Source organism: Coccinella septempunctata, chromosome 3 (genome assembly GCF_907165205.1).
Source record: "Coccinella septempunctata chromosome 3, icCocSept1.1, whole genome shotgun sequence".
NCBI classification, from domain to species: domain Eukaryota; kingdom Metazoa; phylum Arthropoda; class Insecta; order Coleoptera; family Coccinellidae; genus Coccinella; species Coccinella septempunctata.
The window spans coordinates 19,736,522-19,753,812 of record NC_058191.1 but is presented as its reverse complement, the minus strand read 5'-3'; the positions used below and the strand labels follow the sequence as shown (position 1 = coordinate 19,753,812).

General features: G+C 37.1%; 1 protein-coding gene across 2 annotated transcripts in view; it reads right to left on the bottom strand.

Annotated features, from left to right (window-relative positions):
• Positions 1-17,291, bottom strand: part of LOC123310584 (cytosolic carboxypeptidase 2-like) — a 799,664-nt gene that overhangs the window by 142,166 nt on the left and 640,207 nt on the right. The gene's annotated exons all lie outside the window — the stretch shown is intronic.

Sequence of the window (17,291 nt, the reverse complement as noted above, 5' to 3'; positions counted from 1 at the left end):
GACTTTAGCCTTGCGGCTTTCACACTCCTCTCCAGAGGAAAATTCACTCATCCCAGATATCTCAGATATCAAAAGGATTAAGCTCTGTTGGAGCCCTTTCCAGGTTTTCGGGCTCATGATGGTGGTCGGGTCCGGGTCGCTCCTCGCCTCCCTGCTGTAGGTTGGATTCCTGCTCCACCCGTACTTCCTGTCGGCGCAGACGGTGTTCCTCTGCATTTCCCATGTACTTGCGTACAGTTCTCGCCGTTGCGAGCAGTACCGCCTTCTGCATGACTCTATAGATATTTTCGTCTAACTGAAGTTTCCTCAAGTTCTCCAGTAGTTTCTTCGGTATCAGGCCTGTAGATGAAATGACAATAGGGATGGTCTTGATATCTTTCAGCTTCCACTGTCTTCTGGTTTGTTCCTCGAGATCTCTGTATTTTGAAATTTTTTCAGTGTGCCTATCTAGAAGATTATTATTATTATTATTATTTTAGTGAAAATTCTTCTGGATTCTGGGAGTCAGTAATCACTCATTAAAAAATAATTAGCAGGTAATATAAAATGTGAAAGCTCTGAAACTGACATGACATTAATTGGTGTCAATGTAAAAGAATCCGTAGTTGAACAATTGGTTTCTTTTAAAATATTTTCCTGTATGAACAAACTCAGCATCAATGTAACCTGCGCAGTTGCAGATAAAATAACTTCAAAATTGCCTCAACTTCATTTTGATATAGAACACCTTGCAATTCCTAAGAATATATACCTAGCTGATCCAAATTTCAACACCCCTGATGAAATTTCTATATTGTTGGGCGCAGATGTTTTCTTTTCAATATTATTAATACTAAAAATTGGGACCTCAGAGACCTGTCCTGTACAACACACTGTTCGGATATATTGTGGGTGGATTATTAAAGACGAACTATTCTGAGAAAGATACTAATGGTCTTTGTTCTCATCATTGTTCTCTAGATATCAGAAAACTGGACAGCTTGATGGAAAGATTCTGGCAAGCCGAGAGCATTACCGAATTTCAGGAAGAGTTTTGTAACGAGCAGGAAGCCTGCGAAAATATCTTCAGAGAGAAAGTAGCAAAAATTGGAAATAAATTTTAGGTGAAATTACCATTCGAAATCCCGTTATCAGATATATATTTGGGAGATTCATGCACCTTTACTTTCAAGCGATTTCATAATTTAAAAAAACGATATAAAATTATTTGAAGACTATTCTCAGTTTATTGATGAATGTTTTAATTTGAATCATGCTGAACTTTTGAACTCTAACGAAATTAGACATAATGATACTTCAACATACTTTCTTGCTCATCATCCTATAATACGAAATGATAAAATAACCACAAAGTTGAGGGTTGTATTTGATGGGAGTATGAAAACTAACAACAAACTTTGTTTGAATGATTTTCTTTACAATGGAAAATTGTTCTGTAGTGTACGTGATTACACTGTCTCGTGTATTCATGACTAATGCTATGAATGAGAAGACGAGAACCGCAGGTGAGAGTCGACGATTAGCAGTTAGTTCGTGGATATTGCCGAGCCAGTGTCTACAGAAGTGAATTGAATTCTACGAGTGGCGACGAGTGAAAAGGAAAATAATTAGTTTGATTAGTGAAGGAAGTTCAGGGATTGTAAACACTATTGTTAAAAAAAAAAGAAATAATATCAAAATCAAGTCATCAACCATTTTCTTATTGAAAACCACGACATATTCCAACACATAATTTCAATGGGGTAGCGAACTTTCTGAATACTACTACATGAAATCAGCCCTAACACAATATCATCTTTTCAATACTAACCAATGGCGATCCGCCCCCATTAAATTAGGAAAGTTAAATGTGGCAACTTGCCTCCATTTAATTGGAAAAAATGCGTTGTGGCAACTTGCCTCCATTTAATTGGAAAAAAGATGTTTTGTGGCAACTTGCCTCCATTAAATTGGGAATATGCATTGCTAAAATCGTAGTTGACCTATGATATGAAACTAGATCTATTTGTTTGGAAAATAGATGTTTGTGGCAACTTGCCCCCATTTAATTGGAAACATTGTGATTTGGCAACTTGCCCCCATTAAATTGGAAACATTGTGGTTTGGCAACTTGCCCCCATTAAATTGGAAACATATCGTGGTATCGAAAACTACCTCCATTAAATTGGGAATTTTAAATTTTATATTGAGCACTTGTATTGGTGTTATTGGTCTTAAGACCACCATTAAATTGGGAACAAAAAAAGTGAGTTGGATTGAATTCCAGGTTACCTCAACGGGATTTAGCATTATGGCTAATTCTCTGCCGCCCTTAGAGGGGTTGGATGTAGAAGGTGATGGTGCCTCCATCGGAAGTAGATGAGAAAAATGGAAGAGAGCCCTGCTCATTTATCTTGATGCTGCTGAGATACAAGATCAACCGAAAAGAAGAGCAACTTTGTTGCATTTAGGCGGGACAGGTCTACAGGAGATATATTACAACTTGCCCGGTGCCCACGCAGAAGTTGCAATAGGTGTGAATGTTTTCGATGTGGCCATCCAGAAACTAGACGAATTCTTTTTGCCGAAGCAAAATCGAGTCTACGAACGACATCTGTTTCGACTAATAAAACAAGAAGAAGGGGAAAACTTTGAAAGATTTTTGGTCAGACTGAGAAAACAAGCGGATCGATGCAACTTCGATAGAAAAGATGACCACCTAATAGACCAAATTACGGAAAAGTGCACATCAACGGACTTACGGAAGAAGATTTTAACTATTGGTGATAGTATAACCCTCGAGAAGATTATAACAGAAGCAAACACGCTGGAAATTGTCAACAAGCAAATGGAATATTACGAATTTAAGAAACAAGGGAGTGATGAAGTAAACGCTATTCATAACAAAGGAAGCCGACAAATAAATAGGGACAGTTGGAATTCAACAAAAGGGAATAGGTTCCAGAAAAAAGTTGCGGCAGGTGTGGAAGCTCCAAACATAGGTCTGAAGATAGGGAGTGTCCAGCAAGGGATATTAAATGTTTCGGATGCGGAAAAGATGGACATTTCCGTCAATATTGTAAATCGAGAAGCCAGCCAGTTAAAAGAAAAGCGCAAGACTTCGACCTAATAGGAACCAATTCGAAAAGCGATAAAGGCTCCAAGAAAAAGAAGATCGAAGTGGACTACGTGTTCAATATGCACGATGACTGCACGGTGAATTGTTCATTAGGCGGAATAAAAACGAACATGCTTATTGACTCAGGTTGTAGAGTGAACCTCATTACACAAAAAACATGGGAAACTCTGAAAAACCAAGGAGTTGAAATCGATAACCCGATAAAAAACCCTGATAAAACACTTTTTGGGTACGGAAGCACAACACACCGGTGTTTGTTTTAAGACAGATAAGGGAAAAATCGATAGAATACAACAGGCCAGCATACATGTGCTTTGTTGATTTGGAAAAAGCGTTCGATCGTGTGCAACTGAAAGACGTTTTACACCTACTTTACAATAGGCAGATACCGCATAACCTCATTAAAACCATCCAGAACGTGTATGAGGAAAATTGGATTCAGGCGAAAATAAACGGGGTCTTGACTGAGCCAATAGCTGTGGGCCGTGGCATTAGACAGGGGGATTCGCTGAGCCCTCTCCTTTTTAACATTATTATGGACGAGGTGATAAGGAGTGTACGTGCACTGAAGGGTTACAGAATGGGCAATCGTGAAATAGCAATTCTGTGCTATGCCGACGACGCTGTACTGGTGGCAGAGAGTGAAGACGACCTGCAGCGGTTATTACATCGATTCAACTGTATTGCCAAATCCTTCAATATGATAATATCAACCCAGAAAACGAAGTGTATGACAACATCAAAAACTCCACTGAGGTGCAAACTGGAAGTTGAAGGCAAAGTTATCCAACAAGAAATGAAGTTCAAGTACTTGGGAATAGACATCTCTGGCTGTGGTGATGTTGAAGAGGAGGTGAGGGAGCAAACTACGAGGGCAACAAGAGTAGCGGGATGTTTGAATGACACAGTATGGCGAAATAAAAACATAACCATACAAACAAAATCCAGAATATACAAGGCAGTAGTAAGACCAACTATGACATACACCGCTGAAACTCGACCTGACACAGCGAGGACTAGACAACTACTGGAGACCACCGAAATGAGAGTACTTCGCAGGATAGCTGGAAAAACACTACTGGATAAGGAGAGAAGTGAGGACATAAGAAAAACTTGCAGAGTGGAAAATGTTAATCAGTGGGTACTAGGCCGAAAAAGGGAATGGAACGCGCACTTCGGTAGAATGGACGAGAGTAGAATGGTCCGAATTGCACGCGACAAATCTCCACTAGGTCGCAGGAGTTTAGGACGTCCTCGAAAACGATGGAGCGACAATTTGACAGTATAGGCGGAGAATCGACGAAAGGAAACAGGCGAATCGCCTAAACGATAGAAGGAAGAAGAAGAAGAAGAAGCACAACACCACTCAACGTAAAGGGTTGTTTCGAAACAACCATTGCAATTGCAAACCTCAAAACACGAGCCACAGTATACGTTATACCCGAAGGAACACGAGATTCACTCGGGAAGGAAACTGCAACCAGATTGGGTGTTCTGAAAATAGGTCTGGATATCAATTCAATCGAAGACGAGCCCGCGATTCAACCATTTCCCAAGTTCAAAAACGTGTTAGTAGAGATTCCAATTAATACGATGATCAAGCCTTTATCACAACCTTATAGAAGAATACCAATTCCCCTTGAAGAGAAGGTAGAAAAAAAATTAAAAGAACTTCTTGACCGTGATATCATAGAAGAAGTGCATGGTGCATCAAGATGGGTATCTCCAGTTGTACCTATATTGAAAGAGAATGGCGATTTACGCCTCTGTGTCGATATGCGTTCTGCTAACACAGCTATAATGCGGGAAAATCACCCCTTGCCTTGTATGGACCAATTACTCCCGAAAATCGGTAAGGCTAAAGTTTCCTTGGTCTGGTGAATTATGTCAATAAATGGATTCCGAACCTGGCTACAAAAACAGAACCCTTAAAAGAATTGTTACGGAAGAAACTCAGCAAGAACACAAGCATACTACCATTCTGGGGACAAGCTCAAGCTAGTACTTTCGAAGATTTGAAGAATACCTTGACCAAAATACAATCCTTGGGTTATTACGACGTAAGTGACAAGACTCAGGTCATAGCAGATGCGAGCCTAGTTGGACTTGGTGCTGTCTTAGTCCAACTTGATTCTAAAGGTCCACGCATAATCGCGTTCGAAAACAGGGCCTTGACTGAGTGCGAAAGGAAATACAGTCAGACTGAAAAGGAAGCTTTGGCATTGGTCTGGTCGGTGGAACACTTCAACATATTCCTATTCGGAAAAGAATTTCATCTAATTACGGATCATAAGCCCCTAGAGATCTTATTCGGGCCTAAATCAAAGCCTTGCGCCTGAATAGAAAGGTGGGTGCTCAGGCTACAATCTTATAAATACAAAGTGATGTATAAACCGGGGAAAATGAACATCGCTGATTCCTTGTCCCGATTATGCGTATGTTCAAATTCACCGTCGAAGGGTCAAGACATCCACATCCACCAGATTATAGAACAAGCCCGACCGCGAGCCGTTCCAATGAGTGACATCATCAAGTTTTCTGGAAGCGACAAAGAAATAAATTGTGTGAAAAAAGGCGTTTATGAACAGGACTGGGACGACATAGCAAAAAGCTACAAAATTTTCGAAAACGAACTATGTTTCTATGGAAATATATTGCTCAGACGTCACCGGATCGTAATACCTCAGAAATTGCGAAAGAACGTCCTAGACGCCGCCCACGAAGGTCATCCAGGGATTGTCGCAATGAAGGGTCGATTACGTTCCAAGGTATGGTGGCCGCGAATCGACAAAGACGTCGAAAACCTGGTAAAATCTTGCAAAAGCTGTACCTTGGTTGGATTACCTAATCCACCGTCACCAATGAAGAGACGTGAGCTCCCCCTAGCACCATGGGTAGACGTCGCAATGGATTTGCTAGGCCCATTGCCTAACCACGAATACGTGCTCGTTCTAATTGACTATTACAGCCGTTACAAAGAGATCTTCAGCAGACTTGGATATCCCGTGTCAATAACAGCAGACAATGGGAAACAATTTGTTAGCGAAGAATTTAGAAGTTTTTGTGACAGCTGCAACATCAAGATATTCAACACTATTCCGTACTGGCCTCAACAAAACGGGGAGGTCGACAGACAGAATCGAGACATCCTAAAGCGTTTAAAAATAATCCATTTGGAGAAAAAATACTTGAGAGAGAGTTTATGGGAATATCTCGTAATGTATAATAGTACGCCTCATTCAGTAACGGGTAAATCACCGTCGGAACTATTTTTTGGGCGCCAAAATCGAGATAAAATTCCATCATTGGACAGAGTTAACAATTCAGGAAATGATGAGAAGGTCAGAGATAGAGATAAGATCCACAAAGAGAAAGGAAAGGAGTACGGTGACAAACAAAGATGAGCTACAGATGCAACATTAAATGTAGGGGACAAAGTTTATGTTAAGAATATGGAGAAAGGAAATAAACTTTGCACCAACTTCAACCCCACACCTCACACTGTTGAAGAATCCAAAGAGGGCGACATAACTGTGAGGAACGATCAAACAGGTCAAGTATTTCGGAGGAATGTTGTCCATCTCAAGAGGGTGGAAGGTCAGTGGACAGCAGTGCCGCAGGAGGGTCAGGATAAGGACGAAAGGCAAGTTGATGGAATGAACGAGTGCCTATCGGAATAATGCGCGAATACTTTTATTATGTATTTCCAATAGGTCACCAAATAGTTGTTTTATGTTGTTGGGTCATGATTATATAGTTATTATGTTGGGCATTCTGTATCTCCGTTTGGCAGATAGCCATATTGAGTTTTGTTGGATTACCAAATTGCTGGAACACTTAACTTATTATTCATTGAATATTTGATAGTTTATAAAATATCAGAAAGAAATAAAACTCTTATTTTCAATTTGTTGTTTCATTAATTCAACATAGGAGAGATGTAGTGTACGTGATTACACTGTCTCGTGTATTCATGACTAATGCTATGAGTCAGAAGACGAGAACCGCAGGTGAGAGTCGACGATTAGCAGTTAGTTCGTGGATATTGCCGAGCCAGTGTCTACATAAGTGAATTCTACATGTTCCAAAGGGATATTTATGATATTTTTATTTTATTTCGTACTTACAAAATATTCTCATAACTGATATCAGACAAATGTATGCACCCGGATCATCGAAATTTTCAACTGATTATTTGGAGGAAGGATCCTTTGTATTTTATTCGTTTGAACACTGTTACTTATGGTTTGAAAAGTTTACCTTTTTTAGCAACAAGGTGTTTATCTGAGTTAGCCAACACTCATAAGAGCGAATATCCCCTTGCCTCGAAAATTCTTTCAAATAATACTTACATTGATAATGCTGCTGAATCAGATTGCCTCAAAATACATTTTACAAAAATTCATATTGAACATATGTAAGTTTACTAAACGAACATTTTTAAGCTCCATATTTAGACTGTACGATCCCTTAGGATTAATCGGTCCCATAGTTGTTGTATCAAAGCTACTCATGAGGAAACTATGGATCGAAAAAATATCTTGGGATGAAGAATTACCTCAAGAATTATTTATATGAAGGACGTTTTGAGTTTATAAAAACTTTCGATTATACCGTCTGTCATTGTTCCCAGAAATATCAAAAATTGTACAAAAAACACTAAGGTTGATCTTAGCGGATTTTGTGATGCATCAATGAACGCTTATGGTTGTTGCATTTATGCTAAAACTGTAAGTGATGGGGGAAATATTTCAATTAATTTGTTGCCTTCGAAATCTAGGGTAGCACCATTGAATAAAAAATTAACAGTGCCGAAGCTGGAGCTCAATAGTGCAGTTTTATTTAGTAAACTGATAAACAAAATAACAAAGATTTTTGAGTTGGAAAATCAAGTAATAAATGTTTCATTATTTTCTGAATAATCAGTATCAGTATCATGTAGTGACAAAGAGGACAGGGGAAATAAAAATCCTCTTTGCCACTACATAGTTGATTATTTAAAAAGTCAGGACACGAATACCAGTGATGAATTATTTTCTGATTCAGAAATCGTGTTGGCTTGGATTAAATCCATACCCATAAAGTTGAATGTTTATGTTTCAAACAGGGTGAACCTGATAAGAAAGTTAACTTCAGTTTCCTCATGGCATTATGTAAATAGTCGAAACAATCCAACAATAAGAATTTTCATTGTTGTAACGATAACAAACTCTGATGATGTGGTCCTGAAATTATTCTCAACTCCCAATGTACTCATTCAATATTGACAAAATTCATGAATTCGAAGAATCATTTTCATCTGAGCCGTGTGAATATGTATGTGGTTTGAATGTTGTAAGTCAGGATAGCATCGTTTATTTTGAACGGTTTTTATCTTGAGTAAAATACAGATTATTATCGCGTACCTATTGTCTTAGGTTTATTCATAATTGTAAGGTCACAAAAAATGAAACAGTTTTGGAAAATCTTACAAGTTCGGAATTGAATCATTCATTGGAAACTATTATTGTATCACTACAAGCAACTTATTTCAAGAATGAAATTCAAAGTTCGTGAAATAATGGTAAAATTTGCTGTAAAAAGTCAAGTTTGTATTCTTTATTTTCATTCATTGATTAGGATAGATTACTTAGAGTGGGGGGAAGATTACATAATGCTCCAATTACCTATTCTGAAAAACATCCCATTATTTTGCCTAAAAACTGTCATATTACGAACATGATTAAAATAAGAGAACATTTGAATTTATTTCATGCTGGTACTAGACTAGTGCTCGCAAATTTAAATATGAAATTCTGGTTAATTAACGGGGTTTGAGAAATCTTAAAAGTATTGCATAAATGTGTTAATTGTTTTCGATTGAAGGCGAAATTTTCAGAGCAATAGATGGGAAGTTTTCCAGCACCTCGCGTTACAGAATCTAGGCCATTTGAAAATGTTGGCATAAATTTTTGTGGCCCATTTAAAATAAAACAGTCAAGATTAAGAAAGGTTTCGATTTCTAAGGCATATATTGCGGTATTTGTTTGCTTCTCTACTAAGGCCCTTCATTTAGAACTTGTATCAGATTTGAGCAGGGAAACATTTATTGCTGCATTCAAAAGATTTTCTTCGAGGAAAAATTTGCCCTCACAGGAGCTCAACGACAATTTGACGAACTTTATAAATTGTTGATATCCAAACATCATAAGGATAAGGTCGAAAATTATGCTGCTATATAGTGTTGGCATAAAATTCAATTTTATTTCCATTTATTCACCTGTTTTTGGGAAGCTGGAGTAAAAAGTGTCAAATTTCATCTGAAATAAAGGGTATTTCAAATTGCGCGGTTTTTTTTAAATAAATGAAATATAGATGGCGCACCTAATTCGTCTGGGTATTTTGACATTTGAAACGTACGATGTACGACATTCATAAAAATGGCTTCGTACACGATACAACATGCGTTCAAATTGTTAAATTATTTCATGAAAATCAGCGTTCTGTGAAAAGTGTTTCTAGAAAATTACGTGAATTTTATGGTTTACATTATGGTCCATCTGAAAGCACTGTTGGTCGAATTATTCAAATTTCAAGAGACCAGTTCGGTGATAATCGAATTTTTGTGACCAGAATATTGATAAAGAGGACATTTGGTTTCAACACCTCACTTTGCAAATGACAAATTGATTTATTGAAACAATAATTTCCTGGACGAATAATGTCCAGAAACGCTGATGTCAATTGGCAACCAAGATCATGTGATTTGACACCGTTGGACTTTTTTCTTTGGGGTTTATGTGAGAAGCCAGGTTTATAAGAATAATCCACAATCGATTCCTGAACTAAAGAATGAAATAATTCGTGTCATTAGTGAGTTTAGAGCCTCAAATATGTCAAAATTTCATTGAAAATTTAAACAAAAGAGTGGACGTCTCTACAGCTGCAAGAGGAGGCCAATTGGCAGATATTATTTTTCGTACATAAATGTCATAACTGATACTTCAATTACCAATAAACAGTTTTTGAAAACGATTGAAAATTATGTATTTTATTTATTTCTAAAAAAACGCGTAATTTGAAACACCCTTTAGTAGTCGGAGATTGCTCTCTGACTCATGAAGAACTCAATACCTTTCTAGTTCAAATTGAAGCCATATTGAATTCAATATCTCCTTGTCAAATCTCTCGAGATCCATCAGATTTCAATAATCTAACTCCTTTACATTTTCTCAACGGAGCAGCATTGAGTGCATTACCTGAACATGTTTTAACAGAAGTACCGCAAAATAAGTTAAAATTTTGGGACTGTGTTCCAAGATGTGTCAGACTTTTTGGAATCATTGGCGTAAATAGTATCTTTTGCAATTACAAAATAGACCTAAATGGAAGAAAGCACTTCCAAATATTGAAACGGGTATGCTAGTTCTATTGAAAGAAGGTAATGTTCCTCCCCTTCATTGGCCCATGGGGCGCATTTCAAAAGTTATACAGGGTAAGTATGATCGAGTAAGGTTGATGAAGATACCATGAAGAATAAAAATAAAATAAAAAAAAATTAATTGCATTGAAATAGGTATATGTACAGGGTGGGCAAATTTCGATGTTTTAGCACTACAGCTTTTAAAGATAGACAAAATCTGATACCCCATCCTCGTTCTCTTTTTCTGAGAAACTTACAATAGTAGTAGTGATTTTTGGCCACTTTCTTTTGTTTTTGAGTTATAAGCAAAAATTGGAAAAATGGCGATATCGGAATAAATTTATATCTCCGCTAATACTGATGATAGAGCTCTGGAGTTGAAACATTATACAGGCACTTTTGTAAGAAGAATCCAGTGGCGTGCTCGCCTTTTTAGCAGGATTTTTAATTACGAAGCTATTACCCAAAGTTATGTTTTTCTAAATGAGGACACTAGTTTTCTGTGCAATTTTTTGAGAGCTTAATTTTTACTGATATCAAAAATATATAACATCATATGGTTTGTATCAATATATAAATAATAAAAATGGTGAAAAACCATTTTTCTCAATATTTCTATGGTTTCAACTTTTGACGAGCACAGAAAAATAGAGTTTCCTATAACAAGAGCAGTCTCCATCCGGCAATGTCATTCTTTTTATGCTTTTTACCAATTTTCACAAAATTTGAATCAAGATATATTTCATAAATTCTCATAATAATGAAAGGACTTATAGAAGGAGACAGTGGTAATCATACGATGCTATATGTTTCTGTGCTCATCAAAAGTTGAAACCATAGAACTATTGAGAAAAAAGGTTTTTGACCATTTTCTATTATTTATAGTGATACAAACCATATGATGTTATATATTTTTGAAATCAGTAAGAATTAAGCTTTAAAAAAATTGCATAAAAATCTAGTGTTCCCATTTAAAAAAACATAACTTTGGGTCATAGCTTCGTAATTAAAAATCCTGCAATAAAGGCGAGCACGCCACTGGATTCTACGTGAAAAAGTGCCTGCATAATGTTTAATTTCAGAGCTCTATCATCAGTATTAGCGGAGATATAAATTTATTTCGATAACGCCATTTTTCCAATTTTTGCTTATAACTCAAAAACAAAAGAAAGTGGCCAAAAATGACTACTACTCTTGTTAGTTTCTCAGAAAAAGAGAACGGGAATGGGGTATCAGATTTTGTGTATCTCCTCTGGTTTAAAAACTGTAGTGCTAAAACATCGAAATTTGCCCACCCTGTACATTGATATTTACATTGAAATAGGTATATGTACATTGTTATTTACATTGAAATAGGTATATGTACATTGATATTTACATTGAAATAGGTATATGTACATTGTTATTTACATTAAAAGAATTCTCTTTACTTGATAGGTAGGTACCGAGTTGTTGTACATGACTCTGAATTTCATGTTTGTAAACTTATGAAAAAGAATATAAGATCATATAGTGAGAGCAATGATCAAATATTTGAAAAACTTTTTTTAGAGGCAGATTGGTCTAAACTCTATAATATGTCCAATGAAAATGTCAATGAAATGTGGAGCTTCTTTTCAAAGAAGTTCACTGATATTTTTCGTATGTCATTTCAGCTGAAATCTGTGAATTTTTCTGTAAACAGAAAGAACAACTTAACTGCAAAAACTCGATCTTTGAAGGAAAAATTGGATGTACTGTTTGTTATAAGTAAGTGTAAACCAGAGTTTGTTGAAAAATATAAAAAAGTAAAAAGTGTATACGATTTGTCGATTGTATCTGATAAAAAAATGTTGAATTCTTCTCGTATAAAAAATTCCGGAAACAAGTCCAAAACAGCCTGGAATATAGTCAGGGAAGCCACCAACAAAAATAAAAGATCAGAAATATCTGTTAATAAAAGTCTAAGTGGAGCTGAACTGGTGAATAAGTTTAATAATTTTTTCATAAACATGTCAAATATTTTACCCGATAATAAGCTGAATACCGACCAAACTATTGATGTCCGCGAAAAACCTCGTATCAGAAACTCCTTTTGTTTATTTGATGTCCTAGAGACAGAGATTATAAATGCAGTAAGAGTATGAACAACAAAAAGTCCTGCGGATATGATGAAGTCCTAATTGCAGTGATAAAGCGCCACATTTTACATGTAGTTAAGCCCTTATGTTATATAATGAATAGTTCATTCAGATCTGGCATTTTCCCTGACGGCTTGAAGAAATCGATTGTAAGACCGTGCTACAAAAAAGGGAATCCCAACGAACTAACAAATCACAGACCAATTAGTCTCATTACATCGTTCGATAAATTTTCGAAAAAATTTTGGTGAACCGAATGATGAGCTTTTTCAGGAAGTTTAAAGTGTTATCTGAGAGACAACATGGTTTTACTCAGGGCAAGGGAACAGAAACTGCAATTTTCGAGTTTCTTCAGGGCATTATGCATTCCATTGAAAATGGTGAGGTTCTTGCGGGACTTTTCGTGGACCTCTCGAAGGCCTTCGATTGTGTGAACCATGAGGTCTTGCTTTCGAAGGTCGAAAACCACGGAATACGAGGTATACCACTCAAACTATTTGAGAGTTACCTCAGTAACAGAAAGCAAGTAGATGTTTTAATTGAAGAAGATGAATGCAGCATGTCTTCGGAGGGAACCATTACCAGGGGGGTACCACAGGGTACCTTGGCGGGGCGAATTTTTGGTGTACATCGATGACCTTCCTGATGTTCTCGAGTCACCAGAAGTTTCTGGACCATCACATATAGAGGATTTGATAAGATCGTGTGCAACAAATAATGACACATTTTCTCATTATTGGAAACTTTTCCCTTTCATCATCCACGAAATTGTTGCAAACGAGGTGGACACCACAACAGAGGCAATACTTGAAACACACCTTTATGCGGATGACACAAATATTATAGTGAGGTCAGATAATATGGATGTAGTCGTAATCAATTTGATGCGATCTATGTTGATGGTTGAGAAGTGGTGTGCTGAGAACAGCCTAGTTCTCAATGGTGAAAAGACAAATATTTTACTTTTCACAAATAGTCGCTCAAAATTGACACCCCCAGACAGCATCTCATTCAGCTCTGGTACAGTACAAACAAACTCGCAAACAAAACTATTAGGACTGTACATTGATAGTCATTTATGGTCAACACATTGTGAATTGCTGTCGGGAAAGTTGAACTCTAGTATATACATGTTAAGAGCTCTAAGAGACCAAGTAGATGATAAAACTTTGATGCTTGTTTATTTCGCTAACTTTCAATCGTTGATGTCTTACGGAATTATTTTTTGGGGAAGAATTACGTCGTCAAAACAAGTATTTGTTACTCAGAAGCTTGCTCTAAGAACGATGTTCAAAATGAAGAGAATCCTGTCGGGGTGTTTTCAGAAGGAATAACATTCTTACAATGGTAGGTTTGTACATATATAGGGTATTATTGTTTTTTCATAAAAACAAACGATCTTCTGAACACCTCAATAATACCAATGCCACACGTAGGATGAATGATCATTAAACTATTAAACTGCTTGCCGAGAATGATAAGGACTATGAATGAATTCAGAATTTTCAATAGAGCAATTTTTTCGATTATAGTTAAATGTGAGGCCTACACAATATCAGAATTCAAAAGTTATTGCGAAACATTTTTGTACTAAAGTTTCTACTGTTAATGTTATCATTTGTAATTTTGACTTGTTTCCTCTTCTTTGTATGCCATGCTACTGACAATGATTTGAAAAATAAAACAGTATTCTATTCTAATTCTGTTCTATTCTAATTCTAATTCTATACTATTCTATTCTATTAAAAATTTTTGTTTTCAATATTTTACAATTCCTTCATTGTAGTACACCTCGTGATGAACGACATTTTCAGTTTTTTCCAGGGTGCGAGAATAATAAGGGCAGAAGGTTGGCTGACTCTTCAACACGCAACTTACAACTGGCTATGAGAAAAACAACTATTTTCTTGATTTAAGCCACACACACCCAAGAACTGGCCTTGCGATGTGTTAATTGTCATAGCAAACAAAGACGAATGGGAAATTGAATTCTCTTAAACTCAAATGGCATACTTTTTGCGATCATCGGAATTCTGGGAATAAGAATTTCCTCACCTTTATACTTTCCTTTGAGTATCGCGCAATGAATCACGTTACTTTTAAGGTGTTTCACTCCCAACGTGTTCCGTTGCATAATTTTGGCTGGTTAAGATTTCTCAACATAATGACAATTGATCCAACTTTAAGTTGTAAATTGTGTGGTGGAAAACCTGGTAAATCCAATGAGTTCAAAAACTCAGTAGGATAATTTGTAGTTTCATTCTCGTTTGTTGCACTGTCCACAGATTCAAAACAATGCAGTGGACCAATAATTTCACTTTGAATGATTAAATTTATCTGATCAATATTTTTGTTCTTTGCCGCAAGAATGGCTCGTTCACTCAACCAATTCAGGTTTTTGTGGTTGGCACTCATATTTGAAAATACTTTGTTTATGAGCTCATCCTTGATGCAGGAATTTGGAGGAAATTATATCAAACCTGTTGATTGATCGACCGGAACACGGCCATTACCTATATCCAGCAATTGTTCAGAGAAAATTCTGGCGGATGGATCACTCAACAATGCAACTCGCATGTTTGTAGTTAATTGTAGTTTTTGCACATAGCGCCACAAAGTTGATGATTTTAGGCAAGCATTAATTTCATCGGCAGCCGTGGATTTTGGAATGACCGGTAATATTTGTCGGAAGTCACCAGAGAATAGAATGTATGCACCTCCAAAACATCTTGAATCATTGCGCAAGGCTTTCATGGTCCGATCGAGTGCTCCCAATTCTCGTTTATGTGCCATTGTGCATTCATTCCAGATAATTATTTTACTTGTAGTCAGAACCTTTGCCACTGCTTAGTGCTTTGCAATATTGCATGTTGATTGCTCAACTGTCTGCAGGTTTAACGGTAACTTAAACGCAGAATGAGTTGTTCTGCATCCCTCTAGCAACGTAGCTGCTATCCCAGAAGAAGCGACTGCTACTGCAATTTCTGATTTTGCACGAATAGAGGCTAAAATTATTGATACTAAAGTTTTACCAGTTTCACCGGCGGCATCAAGGAAAAATAAGCCGCCATTCCCTTCTTCAATTGTCTTCATTATCCTATCATGAACTCCCATTTATTGTGAATTCAATAGTGGTACATTTTTTGTACTAATTGGTTTAAGGCATCCCGATCATACTCTCATTCGCGTTCCAATTCTCTATTGAAAACGTCATTAGTTTCACGATGAGGCGATGGTATTCCTAACTTAACCAACAAACTGTCTGACATGAGACAGGTCTCCGATCAAAATCAAAGCCTGGTTATGGACCTCCGCATTCACCCCTAGATTAGGATTGCCTGATTTGACACGAATACGATGTTATATGTCTTCTGACATGTCATTTTTGTACTTATTCCACAGTTCACATGGATTCGATGGAAAGCATGCCGCAATAATGATGGCAAATAATGTGCGAATCTGGCTTGAAGATGCAGAAACAATTGCTTCAGCGATTGTTATATAACAGTGAGTATCGCTTTCAAGCAAATTGAGCTCTTGACATGCAGCACAAAATGTTGGATACACAACACCATCGATAGTTCGAAGAGACTCGAAAGATGTCGGCCCACGAACGTTCACCAGCAATAATCGCAAGTAGAAACATTCGTCATTTTTCGTATGAACTGTGTGAATACGACCAAGAGCATCAGTTGAACGCACATCTGGATGGTTGAGCACCACATTACCTTGTCTTCGACGTTGAAATTTCTTTGAAGAAGCATTCCAAGTATAATAGCGTGACATCTCAGAGTAAAGTAAAGTTCGTGCAAATGGATCACTTTGGCATATGGAAAAAAACCGGTCAATGTTGTTGCTGGAGGTAAGGTGTTTCAGCACGTTGAACCATATTTGTAGAATCGAAATACACTCTGTGTCCATTTTCCAGATGAACTGCCAGGTGTACAACAGTCGGACAAAGTTCATGTATCGGAAATGAAAATATCCGCCAAATTGCCTCGTTGCAGCTGACATATCGACCAATTTGATACTGCGTGATCTCATCATTGGTATTTTGTTCACGAAAATTGAATGTTTTCAAAAGAAGTGGTGAATAAGGAACGATCCAAGAATTATCGACTATAACATCATTTCCATTAACTCTCCTCATGGTGGTTCTGCCGTTATCTTCAGGTGATCGACAGCGATACAGTGGATAACCATCGTTACCAGTGATAGAGTCCGGAGTGAAATCTCTTGGATAACGCTTTGAACATTTTCCATTTACCATGCATGGTGATTGGGGATTGATGATGCCACATGGTCCATGAATCATGTTAGTAACTACAATATGATGCAGTTCAGAAGCATTCACATGATCAGGAATCTAGGCACATATAACGTCATCTATCTGTTCTGGTCGAATTCTTTCTACTAACCAGATGAGATTGTGTGCATGTGGCAAGCCCCGTGTTTGCCATTCAATTGAATACATCCAGCATTGAGTATACCCAAAGGCATGATGTTTTGTAATATAATCCATTAGGGACTTCACTTTTTGTTTCGTGCAGTGATGTCATGTCGATCAACTGACGTTTGTCCGGGAAGAAGCAGTTAAGTGATTTCTTCCCATTTTGGTTTGCAGGTAAATGTAATGAACAAATTAGGACGA